At 37.0% G+C, this 24879-nt stretch overlaps 1 long non-coding RNA gene across 2 annotated transcripts in view; it reads left to right on the forward strand.

Moving 5' to 3' along the window:
* LOC137235662 (uncharacterized) overlaps window positions 1-24879 on the forward strand; it is a 245328-nt gene that overhangs the window by 102059 nt on the left and 118390 nt on the right. For both annotated transcript variants that reach the window (XR_010948013.1, XR_010948014.1), the window contains exon 3: window positions 11416-11758. This is a non-coding gene — a long non-coding RNA (uncharacterized lncRNA). The remainder of the gene's footprint in view (window positions 1-11415; window positions 11759-24879) is intronic.

Here is a 24879-nt window from a genome sequence, read left to right on the forward strand (position 1 = left end):
ATGATATTTTCTTCGAATTAACTGAAACTTTTTTCATTTCAAATTAAATTTTTTTTCATATGAAAATAAACTTTTTTAAATCAAATGAAATTTTTTTAAAATCAAATTAAACTTTTTTTAAATCAATACATTTTTTTTTTTTTTAACAAATGAAACTTATTTCAAATCAGATTTAACAGTTTTACGAATCAAACTGAACTGTTTTCTGGGAGGTGGAGCCGTGTGTAGAAGTCCCAAAAAGTGGAGAAAGCTTCTTACCGCCATTCACCTGGGAATGGCCAGATCGAATGTTTTGCATGCGGTTCAAGCAGCTCACTACTTCCGGCCAAGTATATTCTGCATTGCCACTGACCATCTGTTTAGTGGTGAACTAATGTGAGAAGACGACAACCTGGCTAGGCATCGCTGAGATACTCGGTGTAAGGGATAGCTGGGGGATCTTTCATCGGCAGCGTCTGTCCATCACAAGATGCAGCTGTAAGCGGGCATCTATCTTGGTTCAAGTAGCTCGCTACATAAACGTGCAAAGAATGTTTTCATTCCCCGATGAGCGGATTGTGTGCTGGGCTTGGGACCCGCGTCAAACCACACTCCAATGAAAGGAAAAAATAAGCCTCGGATAAGAAGACAACCCCTTCTCTCTTGGTGTGATCAATTGGCGCCAGTTGGCAGAGCGAAAGAGCGACTGGCGCACCTCGTTGGACGGCCATAACCGTTTAAACGGTTGTAGCGCACTACCCTAAGAATTTCCCAGTGGGACATTCGAGTATCGAATGAGCATGGTAATCCGATGCTGGCCTCTAAAAGCAAGATGTTAATAAACATTTACAAACGTATGCACGTACATGTTCATAAAAAAGTGAAAAAAGTGTTTCTATCGGAACCAGCCTATGGGAGCAGAGGTAAAGGGCGGCTCCCACTCCGTTGGAAGGACCAGGTGGAAAACGATTTAAACTCCCTTGGTGTGACCAATTGGCGCCGGTTGGCGGAGCGAAGGAGCGACTGGCGCGCCTTGTTGGACGGCCATAACCGTTTAGATGGTTAAGCGCCAATTAAGTAAGCAAGTAAGTATCAAATTGAAGCTGTTGATGTGTGCTTTAGTACAGAGTAAGTTTTATGCCACTGGGTGACTAGGGTCTCGAGAAATAGGCCAAAACGTGTACCCGGATATACCTAGAATGTATTTTTACATTATGTATATCAAATTGAAGCTGTTGATGTGGGCTTTAGTACAGAGTAAGTTTTACACCGCTGGGTGACCCAGGTCTCGAGATGTAGGCCGAAAGATGGACCTGGGTACCCTAGAATGTGTGTGTATTATGGATATCAAATGAAAGCTGTTGCTGAGAGCTTTAAAGTAATTTTCATTGTGATATTCGACTCAGTCGCATCAACCTGGCAAAACTGATAAATATGCATGCGAAGCCGAAATAAAGACATGAATTTATAATACCCACATACCTATTCACATACGTCCTATTCGATTTTCCTGAAATTTGGTATATACATTTGCCTATATTAGTATTTACGATGCTTTTTTCCGGGAAGTAGACCAGAGACAGACTGGGATTGGGATTAGGATGGGACTGAGACTGAGACTCGGAGTGGGACTGGGACTGAGACTCGAAATGGGACGGGAACAAAATACATACCACCCTCTGGGACTTGTAATAAGAGATGAAGAGAAATGAGAAAAACTTGAGAGAAGAGAAAAGAGAGAAGGAGACTGAGAAAGAGATAGAATGAGACGAAGATGGAGATAGAGGAAGCGAAAAATACGGTGGGAGGAGTGAATACAAAGATTAGGAAAAAGTGTAGAGGGGGGAGGGCAGAGTTAGACGGAAAAAGGTTATTACAATATATGCAGATAGACCAAATTTAGGCCAGAACAACGTCTGCCGGGTCTGCTAGTAGTATATATATATATATATATATATAGTATATATATATTTTTTTTTTCAATTTTTGTTGTTATATCGGCCTACTGATTTTAAGATCGCGGGTTCGAATCGACCTCAAGGCCTAACAATAATTTTTTATCATTATTATTGTTATGATAAATTTTTTCTTAATTGAAAAATTTTTTTTAAATTAGAATAGAAGAAAGAAAAAATTTAGACAACTGCCAAAGCTCGTTGTATAGATCCATTTCGGGAACTGCTAAATTCCTTCATCGGCAACGTTTAGGCGCCGCTGCTATAACCATTCAGCCATCACAGCGGTTTTTTTTTGTCTTCATTAATCCTACTTCTATTCAGGTTCGTGCCAATTGATATTCACAACACTGCGACATCTGTTGCAGAATGGATGCGAAAATTGGACTTGTTTGATGGCAATGCTGCCATAGTGTCATATTTTATTGACACTTTCCCCGTGCTCTGGGATGTATTAACAATTTTTGTTGTTATATCGGCCTACTGGATCTATAAAACGAGCTTTGGCAGTTGTCTAAATTTTTTCTTTCTTCTATTCTAATTTAAAAATTTTTTCAATTAAGAAAAAATTTATCATAACAATAATAATGATAAAAAATTTTTGTTAGGCCTTGAGCTCGATTCGAACCCGCGATATTTTTTTTCGCATTTCAGCCCCATTTTAACTGTTAGAAGCTTCAAATTTCACCAAATGCTTACTTATATAGCATTTATTGTTGTCTGAAAAAATCATAGAGATCGGTGTCCGGGTTGATTTGTGGGGAGGCAAAAAATGGCCCATTGCTCTGTGAAAATCATATTCTAGGGATCAAAATAAGAAACTTTGCCGAAGGAACCATACCTCTAAAACGAATTCTGATGTCCCCCCCTTTGGGTCGTAGGGGCAAATTTTGAAAAATCCCACTTTGAAATGCCTATGTTTTTTCTTTTTGGAGTTTATTTTTCTCTTTAGAAATTTATTTAGTCAGAACATATGTAAATGAAAAAATTAATTTAACTTAGTAATAGAAAAGAAATTAAAAAAAATTATTAGAAATTATCGTTTTTACAACCACCTTTTAAAACCAAGACATCACTGTGATGCATTTGCATGTCGTAAACATAGTCGTGTGCGTTTTTTATTTAACCGTTTTAAAAAATGAAGGTATCACTGTGACACAATTGCAGATCGTAAATTATTTGTGTTGTTTTTTTAAGCCACCACAGTACACAGCCGGTAGAATTGAAATTGCCCCTACCCAAAAGTTCGACCCAAAGGGGGGGATCAGAATTCATTTTAGAGGTATGGGTCCTTCAACGAATTTTCTTATTTTGATCCCTAGAATACGATTTTCACAGAGCAATGAGCGATTTTTAAATCGACCCACCATAATATACATATGTTTTACACCCCATATAAACTGTCATCTTTGCCCCTTTTTTAGGCTAGAAGCTTCAAAATTCATCAAATACTTACGTTTGCATCATATATTGTTGAAATACGTGATTCGTAGTCACAGTTTTTACATTCAGACCACAAAAAACGTGAAACTTTGCATCCTCACACAAATTCCCTACCTATTTTTTATTTATCTTAAAAATCGTTTAGGTGTGTACATCTGTTCACTATATATTTCTTATCTTATACATCCGACTTTTTGGAGATTACGAACGGGATAAGATTATTGTTTAGCCCCATTCATGAAAGGTAAGAAGTCTTCGGCACAGCCGAAGACAGTCCCTTCCTTACTTGTTTCAGATTAAGTTAAACATTTTTCAAATCCAATGAAACTTTTTCGAATCAAATTAAAATTTTTTCATATCAAAATTCTGCAATTACATTTAGCTCCATTATTTTGTCCAACACTTCAGGTGAAACTAATCTATGACTGTGCTTGTTAGTGTGTGCGTGTGTGCCAATGAAGGCAACCTAAATGGAATATTGCCAAGCGTTTGTAACAAACTACCAACTCAGCTGCGAGCAATAACAACATCACTTTGTGGCTTTTGTCTGTTTGCTTAGCTAAATTCATGCACGTACACATATGCGCGCACACAAGCATACGCACACTAATATGCCATTTAATACTATCACATACATATGTATATTACAACAAATTAACATATATGGTTGCAAAACCTTGTACATACATATTATACTATTTAAAGTCTTATATACACAAGCAAACACACACATACAAACATGCGTTTACTCACAAGTGACATAGATATCTACTAGTTGTTGTATTTAAGCGATTTTACATTTGGAGTGGAAAGTATACTATTTCTGATATTCCACCTACTTGCTTAGGTACACATTATCATTTTCTATTTAGATTTACCTTGAGTGATAAAATCAAAAAGTAGAGCAAAATGTTGCACAAAACCATAAGCAAGTGCATGCCAATAGGTTTGTCTGTGTGTGTTTGTTTTAAATGCATATTAAGTAGTTGCATATGTATATGTTGTTGTTATTTTTTTTAAATTTTTAGCTTAAGTTTGTTGAAGCGATAAGTGATTTAACATGAAAGAAAATTAGTTAAGTAATTGTTTATTTTTGTTTGAGGTTTAAAGTAAGAGAAGATGTTTCAGATCTTTGAAACATAGTCTTCTGGAATATAAGAGATTTCGAATATTTTGGAAAACTTTCGGGCATCAACTTCAGTATGTAAATAGATTACAAGTTTTTATAGAGAGCGGCTTGATTCACATTTGACGCTCACTAGCAGCTGCAACTCATGGTGTTCAGACACTGTCGATGGAGTCCGCCAACTTTCCTTCAAACCGATTTTGTAAGTGTGGCTTTGCCATATGGGCGACTTCTCCCAAAAGTTCACCACCACAAAAACTATAGTCAAATTTTCTTTGTACATTTATATGTATGTAACTCTTTTTTATAACTTGTTATAATACAAGTAAGAACGGATAAATTCGGGTGTAACCGAACATTACATACTCAGCTGCCAAACTACAGCTTGCAAAACTTTTAAATTACCTTCTTTTAAAAGTGGGCGATGCTACGCCTATTGTCCAAAATTTTACTAATTTTCTATTCTGCGTCATAAGGTCAACCCACCTAACAAGTTTCAGCTTTATCCGTCTTTGGTAATGAATTATCGCACTTTTTTGATTTTTCGAAATTTTCGATATCGAAAAAGTTGGCGTGGTTATACTCCGATTTCTTTCATTTTAAATAGTGATCTGAGATAAGTATCCAGGAACTTACATACCAAATTTCATTAAGATACCTCAAAAACTTACTCAAGTTATCGCGTTCACGGACAGACGGACATGGCTAAATGAATTTCTTTTTTGGTCCAGATCATTTATATATATAGAAGTCTATATCTTCCTCGATTAGTTTATGCCGTTACGGAGTACCGTTATGCGAACAAAATTACTCTGTGAGCTCTGCTCAGCTGAATATAAAAAGTGTTACATATACGCACCAGTACCCGTCTTTTCAAGTGATTGGGATATGTTTGCGTGTGAGATTATTTCCTTAATTGGCGCTGGCCTATCACAAAAAATACACCTATATTTTTTTGCTATACGTACTTTCTTGTGTGGCTGTCCACCAAACAAGGACCCCATATTACAGTATGAGCTTGTAAATTGCCGAAAGTACCCAATAAGAGAATTCGGGCGATAGGCCTAATGTGCATCCGAGCATCCTCTTACATGCATTTTTTCCACGGAGGCTTTATGCGCTCACTCTTCCACATGGAGTTTCTACGACAACGTAACCCTCTTAGTCTAGGCTTAGTCCATAAGGAGATCCTATATTTCTTGATAAATGATAAAATATTGGTTTCTTTCGCGTTATACCGATTTTAGATGCCCAGGCATGCTCACCGCCTGATCCATTTTAGCGCTGATGTTTGGTAGACATCTGCCGCCTTTGATAACTGAAACGTCACCTACATACATTAACTGGCTTTCCTTTGGCGCTAGCGTAACTTTGCTGAAGAGAATATTGTTTCATTCAAATTCGATTTTATATAACCGCCTTTTAACCTTGTAGGGTTTTGAGCAGGAAAGATGTCAAACGAATAGTCCTACAGTCTTTCGGGTGCAGATTACTGGTTCATTCGCTTTCTGTCTGAGGACTAATCAAGCGCCTCTCCAAGATTGCGGGATGAGGTTCAATTTTATGCATCCATGTTCTTATCCATTCTACAATCGTTCCAACTATCAACTGCAGCATAGCAGGGAAGTGGGATATTCCCTGCGCCCGGCGATTTGAACTTGGCCAACATTTTTGTTTGCTCATTAAATTTTTGTATTTGTCACAAGTCCTGGTACTGCTAGCTAAATATTTAGAGTTTAGACATTGTTAGACAATTCTTTTGCATCATCTCTTAATGGGAAGTGTGTGCTAAGTAGCTCCTCAATGGACTCTTCACAACTGTGTGCTTCTAAAAGCACAAGATCTGTTGTACGCAGCTATTAGAGACCTTGATAGGAAGTTGTTGCACTCCACTAACGCCTATACGTTGGTAATGTCTATATTTTGCCCCTGTTTTCCTGCTACATATTTTTGAAATTCATACCAGTCCTTCGTCCTAGAGCTTTTAAAGGTTTTCCTCTCTTCGACTTCTTAAGGGGAGTCTAAAACTGATTTATTCATGGCCAATCAATCAATTGTATAAACCAATTATGCTATGAATCATGCGGATTCACACCTCTTGTAGGTTGGGCGCGTATGGTGGGTAATTTGTTGAACTTATTACACTGCGTTACAAAAACGAGCTTTACTTCTGTCCTATGAACCAAATATACTTTTTCGGAAAGGGGAGAAAAAATAAAAATACAGGTGTATCAGCGATTTGCATGTATACGTGAGAAAAAAAGAAAAAAAAAGAAAAAAAATTATACATAAAAAAAAATTCTGACGTGTACATGAAAATCGCCGATACATCTGTATTTTTATTATTTCTCCGAAAAAGTATATTTCTTCATAGGACAGAATGTGTGTAACGCGGTGTTAGTATTAATATTAAAAATTTATTTTAAATGGGTATTAAACCGTTATCAGTCAATCAACAGCAATTAGGTGCAAGCGGATGAAAAATAATTAATGTATTATGAACAAATTATGAATTATTCAGTTGTCATTATTAATCGAATCATGTCAAATCGTTAGAAGGTGACATAAGCACCAATTTATTTATTTGTGTTCTTTTTTAATTAAAAGAACCGTTGAAATTTGTACTGATTGCATTAACTTCCAGGAATTCATCGGTGATTGCAATAATTGGATGTATTTGTGAGTCACTCAAACGAAGGGATTAAGGGTGACGCCACAGAGTGACGCCACCTAGACGGGAGGCTCTGCATTGCCAGTGCGATGCATCCGCAGAGAGTATGAGCCGGCGTTTCATCGACCAGTGAACAAAAGGTGTGTCGACAAATTTAACTTACTAAGGTGATATCGTAGACTACAGAATTCCGTTTAGTACCCAGTTAGACTTCATAGGCCCTCTTTACTTAGGTTAATTAGTTAAGCTAATATCATCGTTTCTGGCCTGTCTTTGTCCTGGGAAGTACATAATAAGGATACTCCTCGATTATAAATTTCTATTTCTTAACGCAAAATTTATATTGTATGCTTATTGCTATTTTTGGAGCTTTTCGGCCGGTTGATTTAAATAAAACAGGGATTTATTAGATCCTACGCGTTTCGACGCTCATTCGCGTCTTCATCAGTAATTTATTTGACATTTAACAATTTACTTCATTTCTGTTCAAAGCCATTGAGAATCTTATTAGTGTGTACCTAAACACACGGTGATGTGGGGTAGTCTGCCCGCATACCACACTGAACGCTTTTGGTGCAAGATCACGGTAAGCAGCATCAACACCTTTAGAAAAATCTTTGTCAACACTTAGAGGAAGTAGGAGTAAACTACCAACTAACTGTAAACTCTACACGGTTGGGGTCGGTATACCTGGAGCAGCTTCTCCAAAAACGAGGAACTCTGATTTTGTGAGGCTTAGAAAAACTCTCTAGAGGAATTCTCCTCATGTTGGGTTTGTAAGAGAACTAAGTGACCGATGTACAACGAGAAGTCTTTTAGGTTTCTCATCGTGTCTAGACATCTCAGTTGCAAAGCTCCTCTTTTGCCAATCACTAACGATTTCTGACAAAAGAGGATTGACTATCATCTCACTGGGAGAAAGCGAACGAGTACGGGCAAACAAATTTTTACAGCCTACGTGTTTCCTGGACCTGATGGCAGCTAGAGATATATCTGATAATAGTTTGCCGCTTTCTGGCTCCTTTTGACGCCAACTGCTTGAAGTTGGGCTTTCCTAACCAGCCTCGCGATATTGTACTATGCTGTATTTATTGCAAAAGTGACAGAGGCCCTAAACTATCTCTAAATATTAAGCAAGATTTCTCGAAAGCGGTTGGCGGCATCGAAAAATGCCTTTTGTAAAAACAGGTATACTGAAACAGCTCTATATTCAGGTATTATACTGATAGAAGTGTCACTCGACGGCAAAGAGCTCATTTTGGGTGTCATGACAGGGGCTCGTTGTAGGCTGAGGTATAACGCGACGCCACTATTACAGCATCTTCCTAGTGCAAGTAGCATTTCAATAAAGTTTATTTGGGTATCTTGTTAAATGTGGTTTCTCAACGGACTGCTGAATTGTTCAAGTGTGTTGCTTCCACCCTGTTGGGGCAGCGCCACCAAACTTAACCTCAGCTATGAATCAAGCTTTGCGTTGCTATAGCGCAAAACAGAATTGCACTCAATATCCCGACCCCAGCAATAAGATAATGCGAATAAACTTCTAAACAAAGGATGTTCATAACACTATGCCACAAATCGAAATTTTCCAGTAACGTGTAATAAAAGAAGCCATAACATGCCATCACTTGCAACATGTCAATAGCCAAACTGTAAAATGATAAGCATTTCAAACGCGAACAATAAGTTATCAACGAGCTATGTAAATATGCGTGGAGCAGGCTGAGCTAGCAACATAGCCGAAAATGGTGCATGCCTCAACTATGGCATATGCAACAACAATAAAAGTTATTGTTTATAACTAGAGGATTCTGTGTAAATCTATTGATTGAATATATAAGAGTATTGCGCAACAAACTTTCGTATATGTAAGTGTCTGTGTATGGAAATGTTACAACTAATGTAAGCACGTTAAAAAGGAATACCTTAAATGAAAATCAGTGGTCGCTGGTTTATATGTATGGGTAGTTATATGTACCTTATGCAACATATATGTATGTAAGCATCGCGATTTTATGTCAACAGCATTCTCTAAACGAACAAAACAATAACTAAAATGAAAACAAATCTCATAAAGGAGAATACATACTACATAGTGTGTTGCACATGCATGACAAATGTGCCACATGCAACCAAAAAACTAAAAGCAAGCAGACAAATGAGTGGGTGACTTATTTATTAAACTATATAAATATAGGAAAATTTTAGACTATGTAGCAGTTTTAAGGTATATAATCTGCGGATAGTAGGAAATCAATTTGTGAAGAGCCTCTGTAGATCCATATGAGAAGATCCACAAACAGCAAGGCAATTCTCCTGAGCTGGCCATGCGTAACTTGAAGTTTTCACTTTTTTAAAGAATTTTTTTATTCATTTGCAAAGGGCAGTAAAAGCTATTTCTGAAAACTGCCGTATTGCGCCAGAGAAATTAGTGTAAAAAATATACATTTTTTAGGAAAGCTTTTTTTATTGATGATGTAGACATAAAAATAATGGCGCCCAACGTAGGGCTCACTATAATTTGTATATTAAAGTAGATGTGCTGGAACATTGGATGAGGGACATCATATTTTTTGAATAGGAGGGGATATGCTCACAAAAAACTTACCTTTGAAATTGGATTAACGAAAATGCGTTGATGAAAAAACTATAAATTTAAGAGAATTTGAGAGTAAATTTTACAGAATTACCACAACAAAAGTAAGTATTATGCTATGTGAGAAAGTCACGAGATATGCTTGCGGTTATTTCTTGGGTAATCATCAGAGAGCTGATCGATGTTAAGCACATGTTGATTATGATGACTTATATAACATGATATGTCACAAGGGCAACACCTTGGGTCATATTCTTCATCATCTCCTTGGAACTTAGTGGTGGCGGGAAATTGCCTGAAGGTTTGCCTGATGCAGGCAGCATTACGAAAGGTTTTTTTTTATGGGCTTACTGATGCCGACTCAGCGTCAATTGTGACAAAGTGGATATTGTCTTTCCACTAAATCTTAAAAAATACTATCTTTGAACCAACCAGCACTAAATATTTTGCGCCTTAGCTTGGATGGAATATGCCAGCTTCAGTTCAAGGGCTATATCTGCCACCAAGCAAATGAAAGTTGGCTATTAGCTGCAGGGTAGCACACAGCTAAGCAAACCATGCTGAAAACGGATCTCTAAAGATCTCTCTATATTAATACTCTAAGTATGGATACATTTTTCTACACTTGTAGGAGTACCAACTGAAACTGATTTATTGGTAGGCATGCAGAAGGGCTAGGAGTTACTTCCGGGTTGTGAAAATGACAAAGACAAGGATTGTTGGATCCCTATATCCGCATCTTCCCGGCGTTAATTGACACAAAACTGCGCTGCCGGGTATAGCCACTGACACTGGTCTATGTGCGTCTCTTCAGCAGTCACTTCAACCTACCGTAACCATATGTGCGATTAGAGTTGCGGTAAAAGGCTAGTTGCTATTACTATTTAGCTGTAATAAAAAATTAGAGTTAGAAATAGCATGAGAATTGGCTACCATGGAAACCAGCTCTATATCAGTTCACAGCCTATGAGTGTTTCTGTTAGATGTGTGTGTCTTAGCATTGAAAATATCATACAAGCATTTAACATTAACAAAAAATAATGTATATTGGAACGATTTTCCGTCATCCCTTGTCAAATTTGGTTTTTCTGACACAATATTCGAGCCTTTAAAACTTGTTTACAGGAAACAACTTAATCACACAGGTACAAGAGACAAACACACAACAACAAATAAACACAAAACAATTAATACACCAAAACAAAAAACCGACAAAGAAGGTCAAACGACTAAAATCACAGATTTCTACCTACCCCAGTCAGCTACACAAATCGAATAGTAAACCACCCTCGGTTCTGAACGAACACACAGCACATACACATAACTAAATATACACAAGCATCAATTTGACGATACCTGCTCATATACCTACGAACTATAAATACAGGACAAATGGCAACAACAGATCAGAACGAAAATCGACACTGGTGATGGCACAACGCCGAAACCGGTTTGTCTCAAAACCAAATTTGACAAGGGATGACGGAAAATCGTTCCAATATACATCATTTATCCACCCTGTCGGAAAATCAACCAAACAAGATAAGTCATTAACAAAAAAGAATTTAGAATAATAACAATTTTAAGAAATTTAATGCATATTTTAACCAATTATTAATCTTTAAAAACTTTTCTTTTATTTCAGACTTTGCCCGCTTTTTCTCATTACTGATATCTTTCCACTTTCTTGAGTAAAAAAAGTGTACAGAAAGGTGTCAAATAGAGAAGTATTTATTACAGAATAAAATAGTAAATTAAATATATAGAAAAAATCGATAAAAATAAAAAAATATGTAAATTATAGAAATTTATTGTTGATAAAAAATCCAGATTGATTACTCAATACAATTAAGACTTCTTAAAACACGCGGCATCTTAAAAAGCAGATAGAAAACAGGTCACATCAACGCAGAGCAGAAGTGATGAAGTCATGAGAATAACATTTGATCGACGCCTCTGGATACTGCTGTATATTCTACTAATACAATGTAAGTACTTTTTTATTTTTACATAGAATTCTAACTATATATAATAAATATAATCAAAAAGGCAATATAATATACATTTGGTTGGCGAAGTACTTTAAGTGAAAAATGAAAGCTTGCCCGTTGTTTTCGTGTAATATATTTTGTTAACGCGTTTGAAGTACCATTTTCATTGATTATAAAATACTGTTGTTTAGGCACTACTATTATCTAAATATCATATCTTATTATGACATCATATCATATCTTGATATGATATTATATCTTGGCGTCATATCATATCGTGAGATCACATTGCAACTTGACATCACATGACATCCAAAAGCCGGCCGAGAACAAGTCCAATTCTAAATTACACTTGCTTTGCGCTGATATTAGTGTAGTGGCACCCGCGGTGCTGTTGATTTAAGTCACCGATAAGAGAAAGCCACACAAAATCCTAAAAGGTGTGGCCAAAGTAATAACCCGAAATATGTTTATTTAATACCTTGACCTTATTCCATCAAAACGAGAGAAAGTTATCATCCAAAAAGAAACCGGCAGAGTTGATTACCACATGAGGTTCATAAGAGTCTGAGGCTCGTTAGAGAAAATCTTCGAGCTTAACAAAACCCACGAAAAGAAGCCGAGCAATTTGTGGGTAAGCGACCTCGAGAAGCTTCCTTCAGAATATCGTTTGTGGCTCGATTAGTGTGTGCCCCTGGAGTATCCTGATGGAACCACATGTTCTCCAGTCCCTATTTATTTATACAAATGGGGACGAAAAAATCGTTAAACATGGTTCTGTAGAGCACTCAGTGCATTTACAAAGAAAAAGTGGGCTGCTCCCCATGCTGACTTATTCGGAAAAACATCAATGGGGAATAAGCTGAGTCATGGCTGTTCGATTTGTGTTCTGCATTTTTTTTAAGTGCTTGAATTCGTAGATATGGGAATAAAAATTTATATTACAAAAAATTATACGCAAACATTTCCGTACCAGCTGTTGATTTTGGGAAGTGTTATCGATATTGGTGATTATTTGTCGGATATAGATCCGGTAAATTCCGGTCACAACACCATTAAGGTACTAGCCCGACCATCTCGGGAACGATTTAGTATGACCACATGGAACCTTCAAGGCCATTCCGCCCTCACACCCCCTAGATCCATGAGGAACTTGGGTTCACCAGAGCCTGGGCTGCTAAAGAAACAGGATTCACCGCTGGCAGGTAAGATTGAAAATTGGGTTAAATAAGCTATAAATTGCGCTGGAAACCCCATGAAAGGATGACGCTACAAAACCCCAACGGCTGGGATCCATATAAACATAAAAGTAAAAACTAATATTAGCTTGTTAAATGTCGTAAATCACCCTTAATTTTGAACATCATGTTTAAGGTTTAGAGAGAGCTTTTCTGGTCCTTTTACCACGCAAGATATATTTTTAAACCTGAATAATCAGACACAGCGCCCGGGACTCTGTATAATATGCCCACTCTTCTGGACTTTGTTCAAAATGCCACCTCTGAGTAGAAGTAGACTATACATCTAGTGAATGTCCGGTACTAGCAAGAAGACGGACAGCTCCTCAATCGACTGCTTCTAACTGATATTACTGAGCCATCAAAACTCGAAATTAAAGCAAACTCCAATCTCACGGGATTCAGTTCTAACACATGGCATTGTAACGGGTAGGGACCGCGTGAGTTACTACAATACGCTTGCTTGCAAGCTAAGTGTGTCACTGTTAAAAAAATCGACAACTTTTCGATAAAAAGTCGATAAATTTCAGTCTATATAGTCGTGGAAGCTCCAGGTGGCGGGGAGAGTGAAGATGGCATCGCCGGCATTTTTTGCATGTAAAATAATGCTGGGGTGTACGTGGGCTCTATCGCCATCTCTCTCTCTCTTTCATTGGATATTTACAGCGATTATATTGTATCTACACCTACTGGTGGCGAAGAACATAGCGTTAACAACTGCAATGAGACGTAATGCCTAGGGACAGCTTAAACGTAGTTCATAACTGCACTTTGGTGGGTCTCTTAGAGCCACAAAAGAGGTGGAAGGTTAGAGCAAAGGAGGGAGAAGGATCTGTAGAATACTGTCCTGATCTTAGGATAGGGAAATGCACACATTTTTAATCGGTCTCAAGGCATACGGGATTAGACTAAAATGAAAAAGCGGATGAGCTAGCCGAACAGGGAGCATCGCTCCAGGCTTTATACGTAGACGTTTCAATCAGATTGGGCGAAATTGGAAGAAGGCTAAAGCAGCACTTAAGCGGCCAAGCATCAATAGCTGATCATACAACCTTAGTTTAAGAAATTTAAATTTATCATTGAAAAGAGGGTGGGTATTTTGATAGGACAGTGCCTTCCAATCGTTTTATTTTGGCATTGTCAATGATAGCAGATATAGGAAGTGGGGGTTGGAGCGCTGCCCTTGCAAGGCTAAGAGCCTCGCTATTTCACTGATACTCACATAGCTATCAGGTCTAGAAGTAGCATATTGCATAAGTCCTTGACGGCTCCCGGTATTTGCCAAGATGGCGGATATATTTTAAAGCATAGGTCCCGGCTTCTGGTAACACTATGGAGTCATTCAGTTTATGAAAAGTCCCCACGTACCAGCCACTTCAACCTAGCCCTAACCACTTTACCTTTCTACAGTGCCAATTAAAGATTTAAGTAAATTTCTCAAAATTTTTAACGTTGTTTGAATAAATTACCTAAGAATAAAAACGATACATAAGTAGCTTATAGAGGTAATACACATTATTTTTAGAAACAGATTGTATATTTACGTTATTGAACTATGACTTAAAGAAATATTATATTCAAATTCGCAACGCAAATGAATTGTTAAAAAAATTTCACATTCCAATTATATTTGCGTGTATTGTCCCTATGCTAATTTTTATACTTCTACAAGCACTTAAATTTCCTTTCTTATATTTTACCATTGACTTATTAACTTTGCCGCATGAAAATAGCTCAAAGTACCAAGGTAATAAGTTGATTTTTGAACTCGAAATTTTATGACTTCTTTACATTTAGCACTTGAAGCGAGTCCCAATTTATTAAGCAATCAATAAGCAGCTTATTTTTGCGCCACTTACCCTTACGCTGATTTAAATTTCAACTGAGTGTTTTTCTTACCTCACCATCATTTTCCGTTTGACTGGGAGCGCTTGGGCGGAATTTTCTGTAGCCACCTTGAATGCCCTTGTTACCCTTATCCATGCCTTTGTTCGGTCGATTCTTTTCATTAGCGCGAAGTTTTATTCTGTTGATTTTAGCTTTTTTTTGTATTTGCGTAGGTGTTGGTTCTTCTGTGCTTGTATTCAAGCTGACAAAGTGGGCTATGTAAAAATGTAAAAAAACATTCTTTTGAATATTTTTGTGCTTGCTTTCCGTGGCGTTCGCTTCTTTTTACCTTTGTGCCACTTCTGTTGTTATACTAGCGATTGCTGTATTTCAATAATCACAGCTACTGAAACCCGACTATAGCCATTGGATAATGAATCGTTTTTTGTTTAGGACATATATGTAGCTTCCTTTAGAATTTTTTTTATTCGTATCGTGGCGAATATAAGCATTTCTAACATCACTATGCTGTTAGTAAATAAACACAATGACCGTAAGCCATTTATACAGAGAAATAGAAGGCAACGAAGAATATTGCACACACATAACCAGCAGCTTGATGCGAAGAGATTATTTCACATACCCATATGTACTCAGTAGATAAGAGTGAAGAAAAGAGAGAAACAATGTCACATCACGTTATCATCAGCTAAGAGCAGAAGCTGTTGCTCACACATACACAAGCATATAGCTAGAATAAAAACATAAACTACAGATACACATGTATATTGCTAAATAACCAAGCATGAGATACAACTGTTCCTAAAGGCATTTCGTAAAAAGTCTAGATCTTAGGAGAAATAGGTGAACGAGTCTAACTGAGAGCATAAAAGCATTGTGGTTGCAAGCGATGATCAGTCAGTTTGGTTTTAAAACGCTATAGTGAAGTACGCGATAATTGTAATTGTGAAGTTCTACTCCCAAAGTAGTCTGAATAAATAAAATGTTGTTGTGCTGAATGTTTGATCAGTTCAGAGATTCACACGTTAACACAAGCTGCAAAATGAATATCAAGCTACATATGCAACTTACTTATCGTACTCATCCTCCTTGCTAGTGCGGAAGCCTGTACCTCACATGAAAAGGTTTGGGAAGTATTCGAGAGAAAAGTTCTTTGAAATAATTATAGACCGCACTCGCAATAAGAGAAGGTTTTCCGCAGCATCGACATTAGTTTATGAATAAAAGCCTAGAAGCTACCCAGGTTGGGTCATGGTATTATAACGGGATTATTCATAATATTGCTGTGGCAATATTTCAGCCCACCCACTATTTTCGATCAATGAAGAAATTGTAATAAAATTCAACACAGTTGGATCAAAAAGGCGATGCCTTGACATACAGATGAATAGAGAATAATACCAGAGGAAGTTCTTCTGGAAATGCGGAGCTAACAAGGAAGTTCAAAGTTCTTGATGCTTTGAAGGAAGTCATAAGCTTTTTTATAAAGTGTAAGTATCCTTATCTCATCATAGTTCTTACGAAGATGTCTTCTTGTACGTGCGAGAAACACAGTTTCAAGACATTCCGTAGAAACTGCTTCCTTAGCATCTCGTTGCACTCTTTAACAGGTAGCATTCCGCATTGCTATAATGATAGTTTTCTGACATCATTGGGGGAGATCTCGTAGCAGTTCTGAGTACATAGTTTTGTTCGGCTCGCAACTTTTTCCAGTGGGAGTTATATAGATCGGAAGATCATATTGGCGACGCACAGCACAAGAGCAGCCGGCCAATTGCTTTTCACTGCATCACCAGTCTTACTTGGTTTCCTCCTCATGTGAAGCCATTGAGCCACTTGATAGCTTTCTTGAGACTTTGTAATATGCAGGCAATTGCAGATTAATGCGTGTTTAATCAGCCGTCCTGTTTCGCTTCCGGCTTTGGTTTCGACTTTTTATCTTCTTATCTTGCCTCCTTTTCACGTTAAAAACGCAAACACTTACGCAATAAGTTCTTCTGTCTTGACTGTCATAAGCGCTGTCGGATTTAGCGATGAGTAATAGCTAATTTGTGCGCCACGTGTTCTCAAATTTGCTACCGAACCTTAACTCATCCTAACACACAAGCGCATACATACTCACATTCATATTTGCAGACGAAAACACAGAGAAGTTACTCATACGCCATGTATGCACCAACCAACCTAATAATTTTAGCAATTTTTCTTCGTACACAAACACATGTACGTATAACCATGTGAAAGAACACGAGAAGCAAAATAATAAGCGCTAGCTAAAGTGAAGAAACATTTTAAGCAAATAATGTAGAAGTACCGAGCAAATGCTGCTAAGAGAATATCGACGACCTGCCATACACGAGAGTACCTCTAATAATGCTCTAGAAGTAGATGGATAGCTGTGTATGTGTCATGATGAAGAAGAAGTAGCAAGCAGATGAAACGAAACCGGAAACACATAAACAAATGGATGCATTGAAAAGTCAGTTTGTCATATATACTCGTTTTGTTTTGCAACTCTCAAGTTGTAGACAGATCTTGTTTTCCCATAGATACTGAAGTAGTAGAACGGTAGTGGCATCTCTGTGGCTCTAGTAGAGTAATTTTTTTTTTGGTGTGGCAACAAACATTTTACCTCGGCTTCGTTGGACGTCTTCCCTCCAAGCTTAGCTCGTTTATTTTATTCGCTTGCATGAGCGCGATAAATGTGCCACAGTTACTCACAAATAAAGTAGCAAAAGTAACATTTCGCATTTTTGTTGCATAATTTAAGGCGGATGCGGAAAAAAAAAATTGTTTGCACATTTTTCATAAATATTTCGTTACATATATATGAATGTTGATATAATAATGTGAGTGTTTAAATGTGTTTGCGTAACATTTTGTGTGTTAATCAGCTCATTAGTTTACTGTGTGCTAGTTTGTGCTTTCGCTTTTATGGCTTTTTTCTTATTAGGCCTCTTTTTCACTTGTTTTTAAAGCCTACGTACCTATTTTTGGTTCACTCTATCAGTATTTGTCCAGAGAAAAAATTTATTTGAATTGGCATTATATAAAATGTTAATAGAAGTGGGTGAGACAAAGTGGGGCATAAAATATAAAAATGTTTGCCTACTTTCGGGCGCTGGCTTAAATTCTAAAATTTCTAGGGCAGCATTAATTTCTCTTTTTTACGTGCTTATATTAGCTTCACTCGTATGTTTGTTTGTATGTAACTTTCTGGTGTACCAAATAATAAAAAAATGTTACGCGCACCAGTACTCGTCTTTTCAGGTGATATTAGAATAGCGTCGTCAAATATGCGACAAACTGAAAACAAGATCCGGTGCGCGCTTTGATAAGGATCTTAGAGCAACAAAAGAGTTGAGACTTTAGCTCGGCGCGTGGATGTGTAGATGCCAGTCCTGTTTTTCTGTCATCAAATTTTTATCTATCCAAGAAGAAGATCTTAATGTCAATACATGTACTCCCTGTTTCCGATAGAGTTCTGTCCACAATGGCCACTTTAGGTATCCGTGAGTTTCTTATTCCTTGCTTCCACTGAATATTGTATTGTGGTGGTACACAGATATTTTCCTCTCCGTGTGAAAGGTACTAGGACAGTTTGGTATCTTACCAACTTTCGATGATGCACAGTGCTTCCTTAATCATATACATATTATTGTATTTCAAATCTATTGGATTTCGGGAACTGGAGGAAGTAATTTTTTATTATGAAGAAGAGATTTTATTTCCTTGAGGGAGTTCCTTAATGAATCAGTTGTTCGTCCCTGCTGCAGACTGATTTTTCTGCTATATATCATTGATCGCACCCAGCCAATGATCATTAGGCTTACAGCTTGATGTATCGTTTTATCGAAAGCCCTGAGATGTCAACAAAAGCGGAGGGGCTGTATTTTTTAACCCTAAAACCTTTTCGATTTTTTCCGTGAGGCTATGAATTGCCGTCTCGGCGGATTTTCAGCACAGAGGGAGTTTGTTGTAGTTGACCTTCCTAATGTGCCGACTGACGAGCTTATTGGTTGATATGACGAGTACAGTTATTCAGGGTTTCTCGGTTTTGGTATGAATACTAGCTTAACCTTTGTCCACCTGTTTGCAAAGTAGCCGAGCAGTAGAGCGGCTTTATATATAAGTTTGATAAGGCTAGCGATGTATGGTTTATTCCCTATTGTAAAAGACAGAGGAAGATACTATCCTTTTCTGGTGTCTTGAGTGGACTGAGCGCGGCCAGAGCGCATTACACTCGCTTGCCTTTGGTGAGCTTTTTTGCTTAGTATAGCTCCCATTTGTTGGAAGATCATTTAGCCTCTCACAATGTTCTCTGCCTTTTAGGTACCCTTTTAGATCTGCCAAGTTCTTTTTTATATGATGTTATGGAAAATTTGTACGGTCTCTTATCTCTTGCTCTATTTAACAGCTTTCTAGATTGGCATATTGTAGTGTCATGTAGTGCCAGCCAACTAAAAACTAAAAATAAAACTAAAAACTAAAATAGCTGGCATCACTCCCACATGCAACCATGCATGTATGCACTTGGCATTACTGGGTGAAAGAGTCGAATGACGGAGAGAATTCTGATTGGCTGAATCTCCCGTTACTCGACTCTATCACGCCATTGCATCATACGATTTTCCCGTTATGCGAAAATGCATACCGGCAGGGCTGCTTTGAAGCGTCAGCAGTTTTCAGCTTCAGTTTTTGAGTAGAGTTTGAAGTGAACCGGCTGCCGCAATACACGCGAGAAAGAACGGCGTAGTTAACAAAACTAAGAATAAAATAACTAAGGACTAGGTTTATTAAAACTAAACATTTATTGTACAAATAAAACTTAAAGCAACTCAACAAACAAACATAAGAGAACTAATTTATTTTGCGTGTGTGTGCGTGTGTGGGGCTGTATGCCCAAAATTAAGTGGCATCGAAATGCCACTTTACATGGCGACCGTGATATGCGTTCGCAACGAAAGAATTTTTTTTGTTAGAATAATGCGATTCTTTTCCATGTTTTAACTCAGAAAAAATAAAAACGTTTGTATAAGAAAATCGCCAAAACTTTTTATTTCAAAGTGCGGCATATTTTAATATATATACTAATTTTCTACGCTTCGCTAAAAACGAGCGTTAATAACGGAATGACGGTGCCAAAAATCCACGAAACGGGTTATCAGAAGACAGCAGCAGTGAAAATTATTGTGCCTAACGTAGTACAGTCCCATAGGTAGTTGATCCCGTTTAATACCAAAAAGTAGTCGTGGAAAAACGCAAATTGATTGCGAATCGCAGAAACAAAAGATTTCCAAAAATAATTTTTGCCATAAATATATATTGAACATTTTTTAAATATCAACATTATCACAGTGATGGTTTCTCACCGAATAAAAGTGAAGGTGGTGAGAGCTTGCTACGTTAATATGGGAAAAATGACGTTTCAATTCCTAAGTTGCGGCGTTGATGGAAAATTTCGCAAAGGAAAAAATTGGAAATTGCGGTGTCGTTTTAGAGCTCCGAAATTACGGAGCAACATTGTACATTCATAATACAGTTTAAGCGAACTGAAGTGTTAAAAAGGAAAATCTTCAAAAAATACAAAACCTACAAAAAAAACAAGTAAGGAAGACTAAGTTCGGGTATAACCGAACATTACATACTCAGTTGAGAGCTGCGGAGACAAAATAAGGGAAAATCACCATGTAGGAAAATGAACCTAGGGTAACCCTGGAATGTGTTTGTATGACATGTGTATCAAATGGAAGGTATTAAAGAGTATTTTAAGTCGGTATGGGCCATAGTTCTATAGATGGACGCCATTTAGAGATATCGCCATAAAGGTGGACCAGGACTGACTCTAGAATTTGTCTGTACGATATGGGTATCAAATGAAAAGTGTTAATAAGTATTTTAAAAGGGCGTGGGCCTTAGTTCTATAGGTGGACGCCTTTTCGCAATATCGTTATAAAGGTGGACAAGGAGTGACTCTAGAATGCGTTTGTACAATATGGGCATCAAATGAAAGGTGTTAATGAGCATTTTAAAAGGGAGTGGGCGTTAGTTCTATAGGTGGACGCCTTTTCGCGATATCGCCATAAAGGTGGACCAGGGGTGACTCTAGAATTTGTTTGTACGATATGGGTATGAAATGAAAGGTGTTAATGAGTATTTTAAAAGGGCGTGGGCCTTAGTTCTATAGGTGTACGCCTTTTCGCAATATCGTTATAAAGGTGGACAAGGAGTGACTCTAGAATGCGTTTGTACAATATGGGTATCAAATGAAAGGTGTTAATGAGTATTTTAAAAGGGAGTGGGCCTTAGTTCTATAAGTGGACGCCTTTTCGAGATATCGCCGTAAACGTGGACCAGGGGTGACTCTAGAATATGTTTGTACGATATGGGTATCAAATTAAAGGTATTAATGAGGGTTTTAAAAGGGAGTGACCCTTAGTTGTATATGTGAAGGCATTTTCGAAATATCGACCAAAATGTGGACCAGGATGATCCAGAACATCATCTGTCGGGTACCGCTAATTTATTTATATATGTAGTACAACGAACTGTATTCCTTCCAATATTCCAAGGCTTTTCATTTCGCCCTGCAAAACTTTTTCATTTTCTTCTACTTAATATGGTAGGTGTCACACCCATTTTACAAAGCTTTTTCTAAAGTTATATTTTGCGTCAACAGACCAATACAATTACCACGTTTCCTCCCTTTTTTCGTATGTGGTATATAATTATGGCATTTTTTAATTTTTCGTAATTTTCGATATCCAAAAAGTGGGTGTGGTCATAGTCGGATTTCGGCCATTTTTTACACCAATACAAAGAGAGTTCAGATAAATACGTGAACTGAGTTTAGTTAAGACATATAGATTTTTGCTCAAGTTATCGTGTTAAGGGCCGAGCGGAATGAAGACGGTCGACTGTGTATAAAAACTGGGCGTGACTTCAACCAATTTCGCCCTTTTTCACAGAAAACAGTTATCGTCCTAGAGTCTAAGCCTCTACCAAATTTCGCAAGAATTGGTAAATTTTTGTTCGACTTATGGCATTAAAAGTGTCCTAGACAAATTAAATGAAAAAGGGCGGAGTCACGCCGATTTTGAAATTTTCTTTTATTTTTGTATTTTGTTGCACCATATCATTACTGGAGTTAAATGTTGAAATAATTTACTTACATACTGTAAAGATATTAACTTTTCTTTTAAAATTTGACTTTAAAAATTTGTTTTTTTTTTTTAAGTGTGCGCGGTCGTTCTCCTGTTTTGCTAATTTTTGTTAAGAATACATAGTAGTAACGTTCCTGCCAAATTTCATCATGATATCTTCAACGACTGCCAAATTACAGCTTGCAAAACTTCTAAATTACCTTCTTTTCAAAGTGGGCGGTGCCATGCCCATTGTCCAAAATTTTACTAGTTTTCTATTCTGCGTCATAAGTTCAACTCACCTACCAAGTTTCATCGCTTTATCCATCTTTGGTAATGAATTATCGCACTTTTTGGGTTTTTCGAAATTTTCGATATCGCAAAAGTGGGCGTGGTTATTGTCCGATATCGTTCATTTTAAATATCGATCTGAGATGAGTGTCCAGGAACCTACATACCAAATTTCATCAAGATACCTCAAAATTTACTCAAGTTATTGTGTTAACGGACCGACGGACGGACGGACGGTCATGGCTTAATCGAATTTTTTTTCGATACTGATAATTTTGATATATGGAAGTCTATATCTATCTCGATTCCTTTATACCTGTACAACCAACCGTTATCCAATCAAAGTTAATATACTCTGTGAGCTCTGCTCAACTGAGTATAAAAATATGCTTACATCAACAAAATATACAAAGATATGGGTGAACTGAACTAAAATTACAAAAACAATCCCAAAAAAAATATATATATGTATATATACTATCTATAAAATCTGCAAAAAAAAAAAAAATTTCAAAAAAAAAATTTTTTGAACAAAAAAAAACAAAAAAAAAAAATCATCCAAAATTCATCACTTGCCTGGAAACAAATGAAAATTACATAAAGGCAGATTATCATCACACTTCGAAAGGCGTGGAACACCCATTAGCTATACAATTAATTGGTACCGGTGAAGATATCAACCTGCAGGTGAACCACGAAATATCAAGGGAAGGAGCAAAGTATGTATTTTATTTTCAAATACTTGTTTTAATCGTAAGCGCCATACAAAGGTATATGTACTATTTTTATGTAGCCTACAAGAAATGCTGAAAATCAACCGATTGCGGTTTTCAAAAATTAAATAAATATAGCTTTTTACAAATATTTCTCAAATGCTTTCAAACCATGAATAGTATTTTTTGTAAACATTTACAAGTAACATTCACAGTTTAAATACGTAGAAACATATACCCTCAATACAAAAAAAAATGTCTTAATACATTACATACACTAATACATATATAATGATATGCCATAAAATGAAATTTTTGCCTTTATATAACACAAGAATTTAATTTGAAAAAAAAAAAAATTTAAATGTTTTCATTAACTACAACTTTAAACAAAGCGTTTCGTTTGCTGTAGAAATTATATATATACATGTTCTCGTGAAACAGTTTGGAAATTTTATTATTAGCGGTGCGTCCGCAATATAATAGAAGATTTTTTTTGATAGAAAGCAGGCGTCCGCGATACAAAATACGTTTTTCATACTTTCAATATAAAGCGATGTGGTCGTAAACATCGCCGTATATTCTGAAAAATTTTGGTTAGGCTTATGAAAACAAGTGCGGTTTTTTATATTTTTTTCCAATAGTCCGAAAAAAAAAATATACCAGCCTGTTTGGGTTTTCCACGAAATAAATAAAACCGGGACACGCTTGCCTATTGCCTTTTGCAAAGCCCATTCTGGGGGGCGAGAAACCACAGAACAAGTGTCCTTTTTAGGATAGCCTGTCCATTGGTTAGCTAGCGGGGCTAACCTAGTGGGGGACAGTCGGTAAGTCCGACTATGTTCGGCACGGAAGGGGGGTGGGCATTTCTCTAGCCTATAACTTAGAGAAAATCCGCAGACCGGATGTTCCCTTGTTTTCAAAAAAAATAAAAAAAATATGCCCCTATTACCGTTTACAACTCAACTCTGGTTGAGTTGAAATTTCGCAATTTGGTATTACAGATTATAACTCAACCTGTCAAAAAAAATGTCGGTTGAGTTGTCTAGTCTAACAACTTTTTGTGGCATTGCCGTTTACAACCTTGTGTTGGTGTAGTTGTCAAAGACGTCAAAATCTTACAACTGCTTACTAGCAGTTGTCTCATGCAATTTTGCAGTTGTTTTGAAAAAATTTTACGTTTAAGAAGACGGTTTACCGCCTAATTTTTAACAAAGATGTTCAAAGTTGATATCAAAAGACACGTTTCGACCTCCGATTTAAGAATCCGAAAACAAAAATTGTAATTCTTTGCGACAGCATGGCACTGCTAATACGCGTGCAAAAATATCGAGACGCGTATTAATCTCGAGAACAATAATCCGAAGGCGGAAAAGAAACATTTTATCTCTTGTCCGGAGATATTTGTAGTTGAAGTTGGCGATTTTCATGTGGTTGTTGTAATGTTGTTGTCTTTTTTCGGTTTTTGTTTAATATCTTTTGAAGGAGTTAAAATTTTTATTTTCCGCCTTCGGATTATTAATACTGATGCCAAGACGCATCGTTTAATACCTCTCTCGATATTTTTGGACACGTATTAGCAGTGTCATGCTGTCGTAAAGAATTACCACAAAAATTAAAAATTTTATTTCTAATAAAATCTAATTTCATGTGGTTGTTGTATTTTGCCAGATTTTTTGTATACAGCTATGCAGAAAGGTGTTGGACCCAACCAGAGTTATTTTAACGAATCGCGGCCAAAGGCCGTCAACGCAGAACGATGTTCTGTGCAAAAAAAACTGTGGAACGGGCCTCATATTTCGTACCCTCTCGGGCCATTTTGTGGGTCTTTGTAAATATCTTTCAAAAGAAATAAAATTTTTAATTTCCGCTCTCGAATCCTAAAA

This window comes from Eurosta solidaginis, unplaced genomic scaffold, assembly GCF_040869045.1.
Source record: "Eurosta solidaginis isolate ZX-2024a unplaced genomic scaffold, ASM4086904v1 ctg00000399.1, whole genome shotgun sequence".
NCBI lineage: Eukaryota > Metazoa > Arthropoda > Insecta > Diptera > Tephritidae > Eurosta > Eurosta solidaginis.